Consider the following 22,422-nt stretch of genomic DNA (forward strand, 5'->3'; position numbering starts at 1 on the left):
TTATTCTGATATGAAGACTTTATAATTCAAAAAATAAAGATAATCAAAATGAAACTTAAATATTGTAATGAAAATTAGTGGTGTGCGGTAGTGGAGTGTCGAAAGAGAGGAAAACTCGCAAAGTATTTTGCAGCAGTATTAAATATTAAAACACTGTTTAATTAGCAACACGTAAACTACATATCAGTGGTTATCTTGAACTCAATGGCATGGAGTTTCTTCAACACTCACCCACCCAATTATTGGCCAATTAAGGGCCTTCTTCCACTGTTGCTGGTATTTCACTGTGGTGCTGCCTAAAGCACTGCCAACTATCTGATTAAGTAGCAATTCTCAGAAGTGAGACTTCTGCCCAGATAGGGCGCAGACATCTCAACTTGAGGAAACCAATGTCCCAGCAACCGTGACATTTGCTGCATGGACATTGGTCACATATTAAATGTGATATGCCTGAAACCAATAGCAAAGTGCCATGTATGAATAATACCTTATATTTATTAGCATTTCTGACACAGAAATTCTCTTACTTCACTTACCATAAAGATTAAGAAATCAATTAATTAATTGAAACATTGAACTGTGGTGGGAAAATTAGAAATTAATGACAGCTTGGCAAAAAGGTATATTTTGTGAAGGTTTTTAAATGTGGAATGAGAAGTGGAGAAGCAGGCTGGTTTAAAGGAAGAGTCATAAAAGGACTAAAGAGACTGAAAGCTGTACTGCAATGATAGATAAAGAAGTGAGTCATTTACAAGTACCCAGAGTGAGAGGAAAAGATAAAATGCTATGGAACCTAATCCGGATGTGGTGGGGAGTGTTGGCTATGAATTGTTTAGGGGATAGGGAGCCAATGTTGGTCATTGAGGATGCATGATTGGTGAGTAGGACTCTTTAAAGGGCAATTATAGGCAGCTAAGGTTTTAACAAAGCAATAAAGTGAGGAGGATGGGCAACCTGCAGGCAATATATTGAACAATTGGTGGCTACAGGCAGGAAAACCTTTTCAGCTTCAACCACAGTGAAGGAGTAGGTAAGGTTTGCAATTTTGCTGAGGTCAAAGTAGATTTTAAGAAGGATCTGAAGTTTGATTGTATCGATAGGTTGTCCAAATCCGTCTTTGTTGTGAGCATAGATCAGAAAGAATACAGTTATTCAAACTACCAATTTTAATGGATGAAAATGAGAAGCAGTACACTGCAAATCTTCATTCCACATTTGTGGCTGCTCAGTACTTTCTCAGAAATCAAATCCCAAGATCCTTTCTTTCATGCCAACTTTAAAGAAATAATCAGAGTAATTTTCTCAATGTTAACTTATCTTCTTATTCTCTTACTCAATTCTCCCTACACATCTCGAAGGATAACTTATTTTACCATGGTAAAATATTCTATTCCTGAATAACGTCCACACTGACATGTCACTTATTGACACTGAATTCACCAACTGCTAACTGTGCATGGCAACCAGCTTTCAGAGCAGCCTTTCTATTACCTGTCTCTGCAATTCCACTGAATCTTAATATACAATAATTTGAATGTAAACAAATTAATTTGTAAACTCTATTAATTAGCAGGTATATAACTGTGATAATTCATCAATTTTGTTTTTCAAGTTGCACATTCAAGTTTTAAGTAATTGCTCATGTACAATAAATTATTTTGACCATGTTTTATTATTACAATCACCATAACATAGATATCAACTCTGATGTTCTATGGCACATTAAATCACTTTAAAACACTGCAAATGCCCAATATTAGAACATGAAAAAGCTAAGCTTCGAGAAGTCTACTTATGGAACTGAAAGTTGCAAGACTCCACTGACAACATCACATCTCATTAGAGCAAATGTGTGCAGACATATGCATCTGAATCATCATGCTCTGCAGTTTGCAGAAAAGAAGATGCACACTGAAAAAAGACTAAATTAAGAATATTATTTCCAATACCATAATTCATATTACTCTGGTGGGATTAAGCCCTAGTGATCAGCTTGTTCAAATGAAAGGAAACCCACTGAAAATAGAATGGTAAAGTTCTCGAAATTGGCTGAAACCTTTTTTTGTAGAAGAAGAAATATTCACTTACATTTTATTTCCTCTGTTAGTTTCCATGTGTGTCATGGAGTGAGTGGACCAGGCAGAAAAAAAAGAGGTAGAAGAGGTGTCATTTTCCAATGATTCATTCCCAAACCTTGCCAGCAATATTATTTATTGCTAATGCAAAATAATTTACAATAAACTGAATGCTTAAGATTGGCATTCTTGAATTTTGAAAGAAATAATGTATAAAGTATTCTGTCTACCCTTATCTTTCCCAGGCTTCAAAAATAGGGGGAGAAAAAACTAAATTTGAGTCTAAAAGTGTGGTGCTGGAAAGCACAGCAGGTCAGGCAGCATCCAAGGAGCAGAAGAGTTGACATTTCAAACATGAGCTCTTCATCAGGAATGAGGTACCTGCTACCACACTCACATCTCTTTCCTCAGCGCCTGCCTACAGAGCTGACTGATTCCGCATGGACTCCAGATTATATTCACACCATCACAACTTGGACCTGAACAGGACAACCAGTACCTACAGTAAATCCAAAGCTTCCAGAAATGGTTCAAAGCCCATTCCTGATGAACAGCTCATGCTCGAAACGTTGATTCTCTGCTCCTCGGATACTGCTTGACCTGCTGTGCTTTTCCACCACCCACACTTTTCGTCTCTGACCTCCAGCATCTGCAGACCTCACTTTCTCCTACAAAATCTAAATTACACAATTAATCTTCGACATCATTTTTCTGTTCCTATTCAGCATAGAATGAATCATTTCTTCTTGGAATCCTTAAAACCTATGCAAGGCCAATCTGTCATGAATCAAATCAACACCATCATAACAAGGGATAGAACTTCAATCAATTCACATTTGCAATGCAAAAATCAATTGGAAAAAGTGCAGATTTTCACTGGGTGGCAGGGTTGATTTGAATGCAACAGGTAGGTGGCATCCATAAAAGTTGTTAGGGCTGTCAGCAGAAAAGTTTCCTTTCAAATTATGTGCAGATATAGTCTGACTAAAAACAGCATACAATAAGTTGTATTTAATTAACACTTTCAACATAATTATGATGCTTCAAAGAAGCATGATCAGAAATGAATGGACATTAATCTAGTGCAGGAAATTTCAGATGATCATACAAAGCAAGTGATAACCTTCTCAGATCTAGATGTTCCTGCCTGTACTGTGATTGTAAACATCCTCCCCCTAGAACCATTACAAAGTATCCAGATTTTAAAAACTGGTCGGACACATGGCTAACCACACCTTTAGTTGGTCTACATCTATCCTTGGATTCCAATGCAACATTTGTGATTTTTCTGGTAGCAATGCTTTTTCTGAGCGCATCTTTAAACACTTCTATGCCACCGTTCAAGCTTCTTGTGTGCTCCACAAAACTGTTCCCTGTAACTTTTCACAATTAAAAAAAAGCAAAAGACATCTCTTCCTTTTATGGTACTACTTGTGTCACATTGTCAATACCAACAGTGCCAATGTCTGTACAAGGTAGGGCATTTATATTGACACTACTCTTATTTTTCCACCACCCTTGCAGGAAACAAGTGAGCCTGGTTCATTGATAACATTCAACATTTCTCAGATAAAATGTTTCAAGCTCAAGAGCCATTTTTGAACTTTAAAACTCCATCCAAAGAATATGGCAAGACTGAGATTGAGAAAGAGTTTCATTGATATTTTTAAAATTTCTACCCTTTATCAGCCAAATTGACATCATGACTAGTGGCTAGGTGGAAAAATCAGTGGCTGAGTGGGAATCCTGGATGGGTTGGTAACAATTGAAGCTCAGTGCAATTGAGTAGAGGTTAGCGACTACAAAGCAGGAGAGAGGTCATCGTCAGAAGAGAAAATAAGTTGATACTTGAGAGGAGGGAAGTGTCTGTGAGCAGGAGGGAGAAGGAACAACTGCAACTAGAAGCACTGGGATTCAGGGAGATTGTAGACATCTTTTAGGGTTGGAGCTGTGAGTGAAGGTATAGCAGATTAATTCTTCACTGTTGATTATTCAACCTTGCCCCCAGTTCTCTTACCCTACATCATAAAGGATTAATATTGACGGGCACATTTGGAGATTCTTTCATTAGCCCTAACACCTTTCATGGGTGCTCTGTGATATCTTGAAGATGTAAGTTCTAAAATGCATTTTTTTATTTCTTCATTTCCTCCCAGCTGTTGTGGAGTTCACTTTTTTGTACCACATTTGTCTGTCGAGTTGGGATTTCTGCTTTGACGAATGGATGGTGTAACAAAAAAAAAATCCCCTTCATTGCACCCTCATAGACGAATCTTGAAAGCATTTCAATGAAACTGGGTTTTTGTCATATTCCTGCTTTCAGACATTTTGGAAGCAATGTAGTTGTCATGTTTTCATCTGGCAGTCATCAGTTGTTTTTCATGGCAAGCAAAGCTTTTCTTAAGGACAAACAAAAATGATGAAGACTTTATGGGTAGACAGCATCATTTTAAGAGTTGTATCTGCAAATTTCACACCTCTGCCAGGTAATTGCATGAGCAACTCAACTCACTGCTGGTATCAGTATGTCTAAAAAAATGGATGAGCAGCCTTAGTTTTGCTTACAACACAATTCCACAATTTTGTGAAAGGTATTCTGCTTTGAACAATTATATGTTGAAGATTACGGTAATGTGGGCTCATTTCAGTTTGGTTTTATTGCACACTATTTTACCACAGTGATTTCCCGATGGTATACCATGTTTTTGTATTGAAACCACACTTTCAAGTTCATTATTATTTCATTATATTATTATTTTTCTCATGCTGTACTTCAAAATGCATTAGAAAGCAATTAACCTAGATTCATTTTACAGGGCTCAGCTACTCAGAATTATTGAACCTGTCTATGTGTCATAAATGTATATTAAAACAGCAATACCATACTTATTGGACAATCTGATGCTTGCAGTAAAACAAATTTTGATTATTTTTAATTTTGCCTTCAATTAACTGTGAATCTACCTGACCAATAGGCGAATGTTTCTAATACACTGTAACCATTATAGTCTAGAATGCTTCGTGCCATTGGATTCTGTAACTCACTGGATTCTGCAATTGTTTGGACTATAGAATGACACTAAGATGCCTAACTGCAACTTTGTGAATCAGAAACCATCATACATGTAAGTATTCATTCAAAGTATTAAACTGTTGTAAAGCAGTAATGAAAACAATGTTATATATTTAAATACTTTACTTTTCCCACGTTTCTGCTCCCAAAGAACTAAAACGATGCCATGAGGTCTGCTCCAAAGACTTTTGGACAACTGGTTTTCCTGAACTACAGATTTCTAGACTGGAGAGAACGCAACAACTACAAAATTAAAACTCTAAAATAATTGTCTTCAGAGGCAATCAGCCCAAGTCAATATCCTCGCAAACTCTTGCGATATGGACCTTCTTAAAAATACTGATCAAATCTTTTGGCTACTCTGAGCAGCAACTCAAGGACAGCTTTGGAAGATGCATAAAGGCAAGCCAACCAAACATACACTTCACATCATAGTTAATGTGCCTCAAAGACAGTTAAAAGAAAGAAGTAAAACTGAACAAAATAAGCTGCAAAGTAATCTGTTTAAAACACAGTTTGAGCATGTGCTTCAAGGAGTACTCAATTGTTTTACATAGTCAAATGCCTGAGGAGTAATGAGCACAAACCTTCAGCTTTTTAAAAAAAATTCAACTAATTAAATCCCTATCAGAAACAATCATCTATTACATCTTCATATAGGAATTGTGCTGTATGTACCTCCAAGATACTCAGTAGCAAGCATTTGAACTGAAATTTCATTCATTGGAAATAGATTTAGGATTGTTTTTCATCCCAGTCAATGCCTGTGATCCATCATTCTCTTGTCTTGTCCTCCCACCTACTTTGACGCCACGTCAGCCCACGGTGGCTTTTCGCTTACATCTTTGCCGTCTTTTTAACCATCCTTGCCTGACGCCCCAACTGCCTGAGCTATTGATATTTCTCATAACTCTGTTTACCAATAAATGCATCTGTTTTCCTTCTCTCCACCCCTAACCCCAAATACCAACACCTTTCTTGTGTGTTCTTGATAATCGATAGTCTCTCTGAGTTACCCAGCATAGATTGGAAATTTTCTTTACAAAACCTGCTGTGCATCAAAATTACAAATTACTCTTTTTTACGACAAGCTCTACAAAATAGATTGGTGTGAAGGAAAATGACATTCAATGCTGGCAAATTTAAGGAACTTCAGGCAATATTTTAAATCCGCAAACCAGGAATGGAATTTGGCAGGTGTGCAATTCCATACCAACAGCATGTGTGCCATGTCCCTGGCTCCATCATGTTTCTCCTTGCTCCACCAATTTCCTGAAGGCAGATTGCTGGGGGCAGAGTATCCAACCACAAGCCACTTATCGGCCTGCTTACCAATGGCCTCCAGACCAAAAGGGATTAAGGAACAGCTTAGCTGTGTGCAGGCCACCTTCCACCAGCAGACACTGCAGGACTTTTGGTGCCAGGTGCCAGGTCCTACATGTAAGGATTCCAAGTCTGTATATTTACTGGTTGTAAGAAGATGAAGGATGTTAAGAGGAGGTCCTTGGAGCAACTATTGACAAGCAGCAAAACCAGGTAGCTCCTACATGCAATTACAGTTTAAATAATGTTATAATGTAGACTTTCTGAAAAAATGTAGGAGAGAATTTTAACTGATGGAGCTTGGTGAGGTGTGGGTTGAGATGTAGACAATTAAAGACCCATAAAGTGACAGGTGAGCAGAGAACCCTGCTGAGGTGTTGAGTAAATAATTCAAATGTTTAAATCTCCAATCAACCTAGGATTTAGCCAGGATTCTGATTTAACAGCCACAACTTTGTTAAACTGCATTGAACTCAAAAAGATCAACCAGGGTGAGAGGATAGTGGAAAGTGCTTGTTCAGTGAAACTGACAAGCTGGGAAACCTTCAAATATTGAATAGCTGCAACCCTGTCTTTTATAGAGGCTGCTACTCACAGTATTTCTCAGAGAGTGCTCTCAAGTGATTTTCATATTGGAAATCATTCCACCTGCCATGGATGACACTATCCTTGAGCTGCACTTTCCTGCTGTCAGCCTTCATCCTGGCATCAGAACAGTTTCTGCAGCTCTCACCTTGCACCTCTCATAACAAGAGCAACAACAGCATGAGGGTCACCAGTGGCAGCAGCAGCAACTATGTTACTCACAGCTACATGGCACTCCACAAGATGGGTGGGTAAGACGAAGAAATGCAGGTGTCGAGCATCTATGAGCAGAGGATCAACTCTTTTGACAATTGTAAGGACAAATGCCTAAGGAAGGTTAGGGTTTCATGTCAAGCTGTAGTGGATAAGTGTAGCCTTGTGGAATAAAACCTCAGTCCTAGTGGACGAGGAGTCATGAATTAGTTCTGAAGAACTAATTCTTCATTCTGTTGATTCTATTAACTCTGTTTCTTTCTCCACTGATGCAGCCAGGTCTCCTGCATATTTCTGTCAGTTTAAGTTTTTAGTTCCTTTAACAAGAAATCCTCTGATATATGGAGCAAGTTAGCATGTCCATTAGATTAGATTAGATTACTTACAGTGTGGAAACAGGCCCTTCAGCCCAACAAGTCCACACCGACCCGCCGAAGCGCAACCCACCCATACCCCTACATTTACCCCTTACTTAACACTACGGGCAATTTAGCATGGCTAATTCATCTGACCCGCACATCTTTGTGACTGTGGGAGGAAATCGGAGCACCCGGAGGAAACCCACGCAGACACGGGGAGAACATGCAAACTCCACACAGTCAGTCGCCTGAGTCGAAAATTGAACCCGGGTCTCAGGCGCTGTGAGGCAGCAGTGCTAACCACTGTGCCACCGTGCCACCCATTCTTTGCTGGTGATCAAGAAACCGGGAATCAAGAGATTAATGCCGTTACTGAATTAAGCAGTCACTTCAATTACAAATAGGTTCCTAACCTAACCCTTGCCCTCCTGCTGTGTGTAGATCTGTTATGCCTAAGAATCTGCTCATAAGCTCTCAACCACATAATATGTAAGATAGCAAATCTATATTTCTTCTGTAGACCTTTTTGGAGCCTCAAGGGAATGCAGGAGAAAAAGGGTCGATATAAATATGTAATATTCTGGAAAGTTTGTCACAATTTTCATGTTTTGAGAAATGATAATTATCAACCTGAACTTAAACATGCTTATTTGTACAGAACATTTTAGGTACATGCAGCACCAGAAATATTTACTAAAATGCTAATTAGTTTAAATTTTGTCTTTACAATAAAAACACAGACATTAATTCTCAGAATTCATAGTAAGGACTGAGAACCAATTCCTTTTTGAAAAGAAACATAATTTACACTTCTAGCCACAAAAATCACAAGCAAAATATAAATGTTTAAAATTGTTTTGAGACATGAGAAAAATTTCAGTTGTAAAAATTACATTTACAATCAAATAGTTGAATTATTTTATTTTTATTAATTGTGTCTTGAGAAAATGCGCTTACTGAATATGATAGGCTGCTAATCTGATATTCTAGCTTGCAGCATTGGCCTGGTTTTAATGAAATTATCTATGCAACTGAATAAAAGTACTTGTTTTAACCACACCTAGCTGACACCCTTGCCCTAATTATGTGTGAGAATGAGAAAGAAGAAGAAATGTGCCTGAGTTAAAACACAGAGCTTGAATCAACACAGTGCAGTGTGAGCATGTGGAAGGCTGAAGTTTTTTTTTCACAGGACAGTGGAAATCCCTACTTCCCCTGCTCACCAACCCCCAACCAATGATGTAAAACGCACTTAAAGAGAATGAACTTCTGTCATGCTTTTAGTTATTTTGATCAGTTATTTGTAACAACCACAGTTATAGCTATAATGAACTGTGCAGGATATTTAATGTTGGACAAGGACAGGGAATTTTATTTAGGGTTTCACCTTTCAACATGATGCTCATATACGAGCAGCTAGAGTTTCACTTAACCTGAATTTGAGACGTGTTCCTACAATGAATTTCAATGGCGCCACTTCACATTACAGTAAAGTTTATTTTCAAAGTTTGCGCAAAACAGATGGTAGCAAACTGATCACCCATCATTCAGTCTGCTGGATTTCCTCTTATTTCACTTGAGATCATAAATCCAGGTTCACCCACCAGTCCAACACTGAGAACGTGCTGTAATATTAGGAGTGCTGATTTTCAGATAAAAATTTAAACTGAACCTATATTTCATGTTCAGGTGAATTTAAATGATCCTGTGCATTCTTTCAAAGACAAAGAGAGAATTTTGATGGCACATAACTTCTCGCATTTTTTTCATTTCAACATAGATTCCATTTCTATATTTGCACATGAAGGCCAGAAAGGAGAAACAACAATGTATAAAGAGTAGAAGGGTTTCAACTCCTCAAGGACCTGTGATTACATCCAAGGGAAGAGTTTATGAACCGGGAAATTATAGAACTAATGGAAAAACAGATGTCACATTTCAATCCAAGCGTATAGTGAGTATCATCCTTTGGCTCTCATTCTTTGCTTGTGGGGTTAGTTATTGAGGTGTAGGAAGAACAATGCAGAAACAAGAAAAATAAGTGCATGTGGTATTATAGGACTGCACATTTATTGGCTAGGTAGAATGCTCAAGGGCTCCTTTAAATGCTTTGGCTCAAATGCGATTTGATATTCACCAACAATTATTCGCACAATCACTAAAATGTATGTAAAATTGCATAGCTTGGAAGGTTACATGGATAAATCATGAATACAAACAGAATAAGGAGTATGTGACTATTTCTGTGTCTTCAGTCGCAAAGTCTCTCTTAGCCAATGCTCTAATATCAGGTGGAACTTCCACAGCAGCTTTTCTGACTGGGGCTCAATATGCCATGGATTCTAATCTACAGCAGTATATTTGGCTTGGATTTATTTGTGGTAAAGACAATCATAATGCAGGGTTTTATCAACTTTACTACCATCCAACAATCTGTTCCTGCTCATCTCTCAGCATGCTAATGATGTACTCACACATGCTTCCTAGACAAAGGCATGTCAGGTTTACTGTTTGTCTCACTCTAATTAATGTAACTGTGCCAGAAAGCAAGTACTGCAGGCAGCCATCCTGGTAGTGCTCATGGTGCTTGTAGTTGCTGACCTGCCTAAGGAGATATTGGATCATCTCCACCTTAGAAAGTTAACATTGACACACAGCATCCAATGCCTCATATCCTCCTTCCACAGAGAAACACTAAGAAAGTGTGCAAGTTTAAGAAATGAGCAAAATCTTACCAGCTGATGAACAATGTGTGGATGGGTGAGTCAGTTGGGAAAATATAGCAAGACCAGAAAAGTACAATTCTTCATGGCATGAATAAAAGTTTTAAATGGTGAGAAGAGAATCTCATTAGTCACTGGTGAGTGACCTATTTGCATTCATTTGCGTGTATTACCATTCTTGCCTCCTCGATATGCAGTTTCCCAATCTTCTAAATGCTGAATAGAAACTCAATGGAAACAATTCCCGACATAAAAGTCTGAGCAGGTACCTGGTGACTCTAGCTCAGGCCTCCATTCTGGACAGTTCCATGGGCAGCAACTACTCTCAGCCCCTTGTCCATGGAGACACTTACCAGCATCATCCCAGTCTCATCACCACGACTTTTATATTACAGTTCTGCACATAAATGCTATACTTTGGAGTGTAACAGTACATTGTAATGCTGCTGCCAGGACACTTTACTGCAGGGACAGGCAACCGCATGCACCCATCTCATGGATTTGACCAGGTTGTATCTCGGGCTTTTAGATTATTCTTTTCGTGCTCATGCACTTTGCACCTATTTGGATGCTCACAGCACCTCTGCCTTGCCTCGCCTTGACTTTTTGCACTTGGTCATCTCAGCCACAGTAAAAAGGTTTATGTTAATTCTGTCTCTTTTAGCACAGACACAAAGCCAGTCAGCTTGTCCTGGTTGCCATCATTGAACAGTCAAGATGGTGGGTATCCTGCTATACGGCACTGTGCTACATCAGTCTCACACCTGCACCAGTTGCCAGCAGTCTATGCAGCAAACATACCATGTATGCTAAAGAAATAGTCCTGTCTCAAAGTTTAAGGAGAGTAGTCTTCAATCAGGCCAAGGGAGACAGCCTTCAGTCAGGGAGTCCTGTCACAATGAGTCAAGGGGAGTACCCATTATTAGTCCAGAGCCTTGGACATGCTCAGAGGACTTTTATCACCAACGTCTGGGAATGAGTCATAGTCAGTTCTGCAAATCCAATGCAAACAGTCTGGGGAGTTGCTGTAAGATCAGTCAGGGGTCCTGTGACATGTTAGTAAGGTTGTCTCTTCCATTTGGTCTGGGGTGGGAATGTCATGCTGCAGTCAGTCCTGGAATCAACTCAATGTAAGTTAAGAGGGGTTATTAGGGTGGTAGGGGAATTGGAAAAATCTATTCTCGGATTGGAGGCAGCATGCTGTGATGTAGAAGAGACAATTAATTGTGAAATGGGAAATGCTGTTTAAAATGCAGGAGAAGATAGTGTATTGGAGGACATAGATCTACCCCTTTTGGGTTCTCCACTGTTAACCCCATTGACTGTGTAACATCATCAGCATGGTATGCTCTGTGTAACATGAACATTAACGCTTTCTGAACCAATACATTATACAACAAATTCTTGGACTTTGAGTGAAAATGAAGGTACAGTGATATAATTGTAAATCAAGTTGCTGAGTGGCTTGGAGGTGGTGAAGGAGGACTGGAGGAGCTGAGGGAATCTGATACCCATGTCCTTCCACATGGGAGTGGTGGTAGGTTTAGAAGGTACAGTCTGAGGATCTTTTGTGAATTTCTGCAGGGTATCTTGTAGATAGTGCACACTGCTGCGACTGAGCATTAGTGGTGGAGGGAGTGGATGCTTGTGGATGTAGTGCCAATCAAGCGAGCTGCTTTGTCCTGGAGGGTGTCGAGTTTCTTGAGTGTTGTTGGACTGCACTCATCCATGTAAGTGGAGGATATTCTAACACACTCCTGACTTGTGCCTTGTGGATTATTAACAGGCTTTGAAGAGTCATGAAGTGAGTTACTCGTCACAGTATTCCTAGCCTCTGTCCTGCTTTTGTAGCCATTGTGTTGAGGTGGTGAGTCCTGTTGAGGTGACCTATTGCTAAACCTTTGCACTGCATAGGCTCCTCTTATGCTTTAAAATAGTATATATTTCCCTTTACTAAATTCAAGGGTATGTAGGATATATTAGGACTTTGTGGTTGCTGTTATTGTGGCCCATCTTCCACAACAGATTTTCAGTATTGCCTCTCACTGAGACAATTAGATGGTCAGCTGGTGGACTCCTGTGCCTGCCCAAAGTTTGCTTGGAGTAACAATCAATCCCTCTGTCCTGAAGCTAAGCAGTTACTTCAGCACACAATTCAGCAGCATTATGGCCGACCTTATAATGCCATTTAATTGGAAAAGAGATTCAATTCATGGAAGGGATCGAGCCTTTTGTTGCAGCAATCACCTCAGGAAGAATATTCCATCCCAGCAATCCCCAAAGTCCTGTGTTTCAAGACAATGTAACACTTAATGTAGGTATGTCACAGGAGACCCATCTTTGCTGCCTTTGTCTCACTGCAGAGGTTGTGACTGAGCTATGCCATCTGTTGTACCATGGCAGGGAGAAAATTTCTATGATTTGAATGGCTCCTCACACAACTGTCAACGTTACAACTACATTAAACTTCCAGGTTACCACAGAGGACATCTGCCAGATAAATTAATCTGCAAATTATTCTGCATGAAATAAATGAATCCTGCCATGTTTCCCAGAGGAAACCTCTTTATCACTTTCCCAAGGAATGCAGCACATTGCTTGTTTGACATCAAGATCTGGATAGGTCACCATTTTCAACAATTCAGCACCTGGGATAGCAAAGACATCAGGCGGGATTTTCCCAGACCACTTGAAACACGTTCAGGTATTAACAGGATAGGAAAGATGTGGAAGTTGAAACTTCTTCCAGCTTTCTCTGGGATGGGATTAAGAAGAGCAGAAGAGTTATTTGGATCTATTGGGTAATTAATTAAGAAGCGGTTGAGGTCATTAAAATGTCAATTACGAGCCCCGAATCTTGGATTTCCCAACAATGGAACCTGTCTTTGACCCATCAACAACTTGCCAGGGTTACTGAGGTGAGTTCTTAGTGAATGTTGCTCTTCAGTGAAACAAACAAGCAGGTGAGGCTTTCATCAATTACACTGAAGAGGTCCAGACATAGCCATTGAGAGACTACAGTACAAAACATTCTTCTCACAAATGTTCAATCACTCCTTTGCAGGTGCAGCATTAGTAGCACTAGCTGCCTTCTCCTTCAATGGAATGAACCCTGAGATCAAGCTGGAAGGGGGAGAGACCCCAACATAAGGTGTACAGGCAAAAGTTCAAGCTCTCACAATAACTTGCTGTTATTTTCGGCAACCTTCTTGAACAGGATCTCCTTCCTATGAAATAGGTAGGAACATATCAGCAGTGACTGAAAAGGTGCTGGTCTCTGGAGGGCCACACTCCACCCAAGTCTTTGTCTCTTGTTTAATTATCTCTTCTTTCCCTGTAAGGAGAGAAAGTAAAGGGGTTTGAATGGCCCGAAGAGATTGGGTGGAGATGAGGAAAGAACACAATTTGTGGAGGGTTACCATGAAGCATGATGTAAGAGGATAATAGGCTGAGGATGAGTGTGAGTGCTGAGTGTTCAGATTGGGATATTACCTCCCTGGAGAATGAATCAAGTTATAAAGTGTGTTGACCTGAGGTGCACTTTGCAGGAGAATACTGGAGAGGTCAGAGTGTGAAGCATGATTTCTGAAAATAGTATGCCACTCACATGGAATGCCTCTTGAGGCCCTGACTTCTTAGTGCATTACCTCCAAGTTGGAAAGGACAGTCTCCTGCTGCTGATTTCCTGAGCCTCTCCAGTCCTCCTTTACCACCTGCAAGATCATCTCCAAGCCACCCAGCAACCTGATTTAGAATTATATCATTGTACCTTAATTTTCACTCAAAGTCCAAGAATTTGTTGTATAAGGTCATGGTTCAGAAGGAGTTTCTGTCCAGTGACCTTTCTTCAGAACTTCAGAACTGTGCTGGGCTTCCCCCACCATTGAGGATGCAGATATTTATGGAGCCTCCTTCTGAGTGAGTTGTTTAATTGTCCACCACCGATCATGACTGGGTAATATCAAGACTACAGATTTTAGATCTGATCTGCTGGTTGTGGAAATTGCTTAACTCTCTCTATTCCAAACTCCATATGTTGCTTGTCATATAAGTAGTTCTGTGTTGTAGCTTCACCAGTTGACAATGCATTTTTAGGTATTCCTGGTGTGCTGCTCCAGGAATGCTTCCCTACACTCTTCATTGAACCAGGGTTGATCCCCTAGTTTGCTGGTAACAGTTGAATGGGGGTAATGTCAGGCCATGAGGTTAAAAATTGGGCGAGAGTACAATTCTGCTGCTGAACTGGTCCACAGCACATCATGGATGTCCAATTGTGATTTTCTAGATCTGTTTGAAATCTATACTATTCAACACAGTCTCTCATGATAGTTCCAGTTATTTTCTTTGGGACTTAGACAATTTGTTCCAGTTGTGGTGCTTACTGAGCCACTTGGTGATGGATATTGAAGTCCTCCACCCAGAGTACGTTTTTTGGCTTAGTCACCCTCAGCGTTTCCTGCAAGTGGCATTCAACAGGGGAGAGAAATAATTCATCCATTGAGAGGAGGGCACTTAGGTGGTAATCAGCAGAAGGTTTCCTTGCCCATGCTTATTCTGATGTCATGAGATTTCATGTGTCCATAGTTAATGTTCAGGACATCTAGGGCAACTCCTTTCTGACTGAACACCACAGTGGTGACACTGCGGGTGGGTCTGTCCTGTTGGTGGGGCAGGGCATACCAAGGGCTGGTGATGTTGATATCCGAACCATTGCGCATAAAATGTGGTTTTGTGAGCATGACCATTTGAGATGTTGCTTGTGAGACAAGTTTGACACAAGCTCCTAACAAAGAGGACTTTGCAGTATTGACAGGTCTCTTTGTACCATTTTTGTTCAATTAATGGGTGGTCCATCCAGTTTCATTCCTATTATCAGGCTTTGCAACAATTAAATTCAAATGAGTGTCTTGCTGGAACATTTTAAAGAGCATTTAGCCGTCAACCATTTTGCTGTGGTTCTGGAGTCATATGTAGACCAGACCAAGTAAGGATGACAGAGCTTCCTTCGCAAAAGGTGTTCGGGTGCAACGGATGCAGTAGATGGCGTGTGTGGAAGTGCAGGTAACTTTCTGGTGGATGTGGAAGGATCCTTTGGGGCCTTGGACAGAGTTGAGGGGGTAGGTGTGGATGCAGGTGCTGCACTTCATGCAATGGTAGGGGAAGATGCTGGGTGGGTTGCTGGGAGCGTGGACCCGACATGGAAAGGATGTGGTGTTCTCTGCATTGGGGAGACTGGAGGCCAACTTGCACATCATTCCAGAGAACATCTCTGGGATAATCACACTAACAACCCCACCACTCTGTGGCTGAACACTTTAACTCCTCCTCCCACTCCGCCAAAGACATGCAGGTCCTGGGCCTCCTCCATCGCTAAGCCCTAACCACCCGATGCCTGGAGGAAGAACGCCTTATCTTCCGCCGTGGGACCCTCCAACCACACATAAACGATGTGGATTTCAACAGTTTCCCCATTTCCCCTCCACCCACCTTATCCCAGTCCCAACCTTCCAACTCAACACCGCCCTCTTGAATGGTCATACCTGTCCATCTTCCTTCCCATCTATCTGCTGTCCTCCTCTATGATCTATCACTTTCACCCCACCTTCATCTACATATCGCATTCTCAGCTACCTTCCTCTCAGCCCCACTCCCCTCCCATTTATCTCTCATCCCCCTTGGCCCACAAGCCTCATTGCTAATGAAGGGCTTATGTCGGAAATGTTGATTCTCCTGCTCCTCAGATGCTGCCTGACCGGCTGTGCTTTTCCAGCACCACACTTTTCAACTCTGATCTCCAGTATTTGCAGTCTTCACTTTCTCCTAGTTGATTAAACAGTGCTTGGGATAGCAATGGGTCTTTCAGTCACTAAGGGGTTTCTGGGGCTGGAAGAAGTGACTTTGGGGTTTTACAAAAGGCGAATTGAGGCCAAGCTGCTGGAATTAGCAGATAAGCTGGGATTGGAGCTGCCTCCATCCGTAAGGAAAGGAGAGATAATTGCAGCAATAGCTCTGCATTTAAATTTGCTGGAAACACCACCAAAATCTTTAGAGATGGCTAAAGTTCAATTGAAAATGAAGCAGATTGAGTTGGAAGCAAAAGACAAGGAAGGGCAACAGAAATGAAATGGTTTGACTTACAATTAAAATCAGGAATGAGAAAAAGAACGAAAGGTCCCTGCGGAACAAGAAGAAAAGGTCAGAATCACTTCAGCAGAAGAAAAAGAAAATGACAGAATCACTTTAGCAGAACAAATAGCAAGAGAGAGAGAAAGAAAAGAGTGAAAGGGGGAGAGAAGAACGGAAGAAAGAGAGGGAGTTTGAACTTCAGAAATTGGCACTTTGACAGGAAAATCAGCTTAAAAGGATGAAGGTGAAGGCTGAAGGTAAGCTTAGTGAGGAAGAGAGTGAGGATGAGCAAACCTATGGGAGCCAAAGGCCTGGTGAGAAACTGTTTAAATATATTCAAGCATTGCCTAGATTTGAGGAGAACAATGTGGTAGCCTTTTACATTTCATTTGAAAAGGTAGCTAAATAAATGCCAGTTGATCCAAATAAAACTTGTAGGTAGAGCTGGTGAGGTATTCACATCACTATCAGGGAGGTATCCGGTGTGTATGAGGAGGTGAAGAAAACTATCTTAAGTGCATATAAGCTTGAATCAGAAGCCTACAGACAATGTTTCAGAAATCTAAGGAGAGACCCGGGTCAAACCTACATTGAGTTTGAAAGTATCAACAAAGTAATTTTGATAGGTGGATTAAAAATAGAGCAAATCTATGACGCTCTTACAGAGATGGTTATTTTGGAGGAGTTCAAAAATTCATTTCCTGAAGTCGTGAGAACACATGGAAGAGCAGAGAGCTAAATGGCAAGACCATCAGCTGAAATGGCTGATGATTATGAGTTGGTGCATTAATCAAAGTTTGGCTTCCAATATCAGTTTCAATCTGTGAGGGATAGAAATTGGGAACAGAGAAATCCTCATGTGGAAAGGGAAGGGTGGATCTTAGTGAAGATAATTAGGATAATTTACCACAGGTTAAAAAGGAAACCCTTGAGGGGGAAAGAGAAGTTAAAAAGCTCTGATGTTTTCACTGCATTAAAGTAGGTCACATGAAATCACACTGTTGGTGGGTTAGGAGAAGCACTAGGAAGCCAGATGCAGGAAAGCAGGATAAGCCAGTGAATGGAGTGGTAACGGAAAGCTGCACCAGAATGTACAGTCCGGTCAGAGGTTTGTTAAGGAGGAAGTGCCAGATCTTCTTAAACCATATACTTGCAAAGATAAAGTTTATTCGCATCAGCTAGGAGCAGCAGGTAACGATGTTACAATATTAAGAGATACAGGATCCTCTCAATCTGTGATACTGAAAGATGAGGAGATATGTACCACTGAAGGACTATCGTCAAAAAAGGGAATTTTTGGTGAGACAAGAAGCGCTCATTTATGTAGCGTGAGGTTAGAGTGTCCAGTGAAGAATGGAGAAGTCGTGGTAGGAGTACTGGACAAACTCTTAGCTCCAGGAATACAAATTGTCCTTGATAATGATATAGTTGGCTCACAGGTAGGAGTGCTGCCTACTGTGGTTGATAAGCCAGTGGAAACTCAGGCAAGTGAACTATTACAAAACACACATCCTGGGGTTTTTCCCGACTGTGTGGTAACAAGGTCACAAACTCACCAGTTAAAACAAGTGAGATCAAAGAGTATAGATAAGAAAGTTAGCAGAGACTCTGTTTGATCAGATAGGTGCCATAAACCAGGAGCAGTTAGATAGCAAAGCAGACATCTTCAGCTGAGATAAGTTAACTGAGTTACAGCAGAAAGATGAAAATTCAAAGCAATTGTATACAGAAAAAGAATTCAAATGTATTCCTGCATGTTACTATCTTAGAAATGATGTCTTAATGAGGAAATGGAGACCATCACATATTCAGGCAGATGAGAAATGGGCAAAAGTTAATCAAATCGTATTGCCAGTGGGTTATAAAAAGGAGGTGTTGCGAGAGGCACATGGACTACCAGTAGCAGGGCATTTAGGGATGCAACAATCTCATGAAAAAATATAAAAACATTTTCACTGGCCTAGACTGCACAAAGATGTAGTTGAATTTTGCCAGATGTGTCATATATGTCAGGTGATCGGAAAACCACAGGCAGTAATAAATCTCATACCTTTAATACCTATTCCAGCATTTGAGGAACATTTTATAAGAGTCTTAATTGATCGCTTAGGACCCCTACCTAAAACAAAAAGTGGGAATAGGTATTTATTAACAATAATGGATGTGTCCATTCAATTTCGAGAGGCCATTCCACTTTCAATATCATAGCTAAAAGGATTGTAGACAAGTTACTTATATTTTTCATGAGATACGCTTTACTCATAGAGATACAATCAGATCAAGAGTCAAACTTTACATCAAGATTATTCAAAGAATTTATGGACAGCTTAGGAATAAAACAATTCAAATCTACTCCATACCATCCAGAATTGTAGGGAGCGCTAGAAAGGTGGCATCAGACATTAAAGACCATGTTGAGGGTTTGTAGTCAAGACTATCCAGATGATTGGGATGAGGGAATTCCGTCTGTACTTCTTGCAATCAGAGATGTACCAAATGAATTGACCAAATTAAGTCCATTTGTGTTGCCAGTAATGTATCTGACATAATCATCTACACTGACCATAACCCATTGAAGTTTGTGGAAAACATTAAGGACAAAAATGCCAGATTGTTTAGATGGAGCTTGTTGCTACAGCCATTCAATTTGAAAATTGTGAATGGGGCAGGATGAGAAAACATGATTGCCGATGCATTGTTGAGACTTGTATGAGAAACAGAGGCGTTCAGTGACAGGACTAAAACAAACTAAATCAAAATGTAGCAGCATATGTTTGCATGATTATAGTCAATATAGTGTATATTTGTGTTGTAGTGTACTAACAATTTGAGATTAAAGGGTTTTAAAATGAAGACATCTTTAGATACTGATGGTTCTTTTTTTTTAAGAGGTGGGAGGGGAGTGTCGATACTGCTCCTTTAACAAGTTTATGCTGTTCTTGGTGGTTTTCTACAGAGAGGTCATAGAAGCAACAATTTTAAAATGTTTGGGTTTAACTACTTGAGAAGGTTTTCAAGTTACAAAAAAAACTTGCACAATGAAAGGGGAATGGCCAGTTCTCCCAGCTCAACTTTTCTCTGGTTTAATTGATTTAGTTTTTACAGTCTGACTGTTCACTGAAAGCAGTCAGTTGTAAAGCTCCTGGACCCAAAGAAGCAGGCCCAAGCTGATCCTCCTTCTCTCTGACATCCCTCCTGTAAGAATCTGTGTTGTATTTTTCCTTTTCTTGCAAAGGGGTGTTTATGGGGAATGTTGCAAGTATTTGGAACAGAATCATTAAGTTGGGATAATCTATTGGGTTTTCAGATAGGATAAGTTATTCAATATTCTGTTCTTCCTTGTTAGTGTTTCATTCAGTAATCTTGCAAGTAAATTCTGCTTTGTTGAAAACTCAATGGTTGGGCCAACTATATCATTCGGGGAATATCCACTTTACACCTGCTTAAAACAACTCACAAGGTTAGGGTATGTGCTACTTTCTTGAAATGTTTGAAGGGATCTGACCTGGTCCATTGCAATATGGTGACCAAAACTTTTGCCCAGCACTATCACATGACAGTGATTCATATCCATAGCAATTACACATCTGTACCAAATCTTTAAGTTTGACTTAACAGATCCTCCTCAGTTTCGGTCTTCTAAACTGTAATATCTTGGTACATGAATCCTCATAAAACTGAGACTTTCTCAGATTCTAATATTCTGCAAATTTCTAACCAAATACTCTTGCTCTCAGAAGTTGCAGAAACTGAACTTTTCTACCGAGGTAGACCATAAGACCATAAGATATAGATGCTGAATTAGGCCATTTGGCCCATTGACTCTACTTCTCCATTAATTAAGGCTGCTTTGTTTCTCAACCCGTTCTCATGTCTTCTCCCCATAATCCTTGATCCCCTATCTATCTCTGTCCGAAATACAGTCAATGTTTCGGCCTCAACACCCTTCTGTGGCAATGGGTTCCAAAGATTCAGCACCCTCTGACTGAAGAAATGAATTTATATCCTGAACAACTTTAAGCTAATTTGAGTCACTCTATGTGATATCAAGAAATGGCTGGAGCACTGGATAACACAAAGGTTGTGGCTCTGATAACATTCCAGCAATAGTATTGAAGCCATGTACTCCAGAATTTGGGTATTACCGCCTCCCCAACCACCCCCCACCCCCAACACACACACACACACACACACACACACACACACACACACACACAAATTTAGACTGCTTTTGCAACAACAACAAAAAACAATGTAGTATTTCCTCTGCATTGGTTATCTTTACTAAGTGTTTCAATGAAACCTATAGTGCAGTCATTTTCATTTACTATTTTGTGACAACTGACCATGATGGAGCATTCTGTTTCTTCCCACAGTGTATCATGTGTCAAGCCACACACACAGACTATGAATTAATATAGATTAATATACTTTGCTTAATGTTGTGTGCTACATGGTTGTCCTGCAATTATCTACCAGTTACTTGTTAATCAGATATTTGAAGGATAGGGTTTTGTGCCCAGGAACATACACAAAGTAAATCAATCAAACACTCCTCATGAGATTTAATATTTCCCTGTTATGTTTGATTAGAATGAAAAAAAATCCTCGTTTCTGTAGTTTATATGTTGAAAAATGCAAATTATTAATATTAATGTGGTCTATCTTTTGATATAATTATATTCATTGTGAAAAGTACTGCATAAATACAATACTCAAACTGTTTGATGCATTCTGCATTTTTATTCTGAAGACTTTTCATTACAGTATGCCATGAATTTTCTAGAACTGAAAATGTGAATAATATCCAACTCTGTATATACACATTACTCTTATTAGCAAGCCATACACACCACATTTATCAAATTCCAAGATAATTATTTCTGATGCCTAAATTAGCAGAAGTGACTATTCTTCAGCACTACTACTCAATTAATTGGAATACTGATCCTGTAAATAGGCTTATGCCAATCAAAGGGTTAAATTAATAAATGGTTGAGTTCTATAATATATCCTTATGATTTAAATTTATATTATGTGCAAAGCAATAGACTTGAATGAACTTTAAATTTACTGTAATAAACATGGTCCTTTAAGGCACATTTTCTGAAATTTCATCTCATATTACTTATAAAAATTAATTTTAACTACTTAATTCTTAATTATAATAATAATTCTAAGGCCCCAAATCAGTAATCCTTATGTTATTACTATGTGCCATGTAATATAAGTCAAGCATGTCAGCTGTAGTCTCAGTGGTTGTGAAGCCTGTTTAGAGCTGTATTAACATCAGTGATAAAGATAAGTAAAGACAATTCAAGTAAACATATATTGTAAGAGAAATATGATGGCAAAGAAAAGTAACATAAAAATACAGCATTGATTTTTATGCATACATCTAGCATATTGCATTTTTTAATAAAATATGCATTTTGATACTGTTGACTCTTATGCTTTGGTCATTATCTTTATAAAGTGAATTTTAACCATAATACACCATGAGCAGAAACATAATCTACAATTTGTCGGTTTATCATGATATTGCTAATGAGCAGTAGCCAAGAACAAATACAGAATTTGAATTCACTCCCACAGAAGGCTGTGGAGGCCAGGTCATTGGATATATTTAAGACTCAGATAGATAGGTTCTTGAGTATCAAGGGAATCAAAGGTTACCGGGAGAAAGCGGGAGAATGGGGTTGACCAACTTATCAGCCATGATTGAATGGCGGAGCAGACTCGATGGTTGAATGGCCTAATTTCTGCTTCCATACCTTATGGTCTTATGATCTAATAACTCGCTGTTATTTGGGTTGGAATAGAGGAAAGCTAACACTCAGAATAGCTGCTAGGAGGGTCTTATAGATTCCTGATGAAGGGCTTATGCTCGAAACGTCGAATTCTCTATTCCTGAGATGCTGCCTGGCCTGCTGTGCTTTGACCAG

Source organism: Hemiscyllium ocellatum, chromosome 22, assembly GCF_020745735.1.
Source record: "Hemiscyllium ocellatum isolate sHemOce1 chromosome 22, sHemOce1.pat.X.cur, whole genome shotgun sequence".
NCBI classification, from domain to species: domain Eukaryota; kingdom Metazoa; phylum Chordata; class Chondrichthyes; order Orectolobiformes; family Hemiscylliidae; genus Hemiscyllium; species Hemiscyllium ocellatum.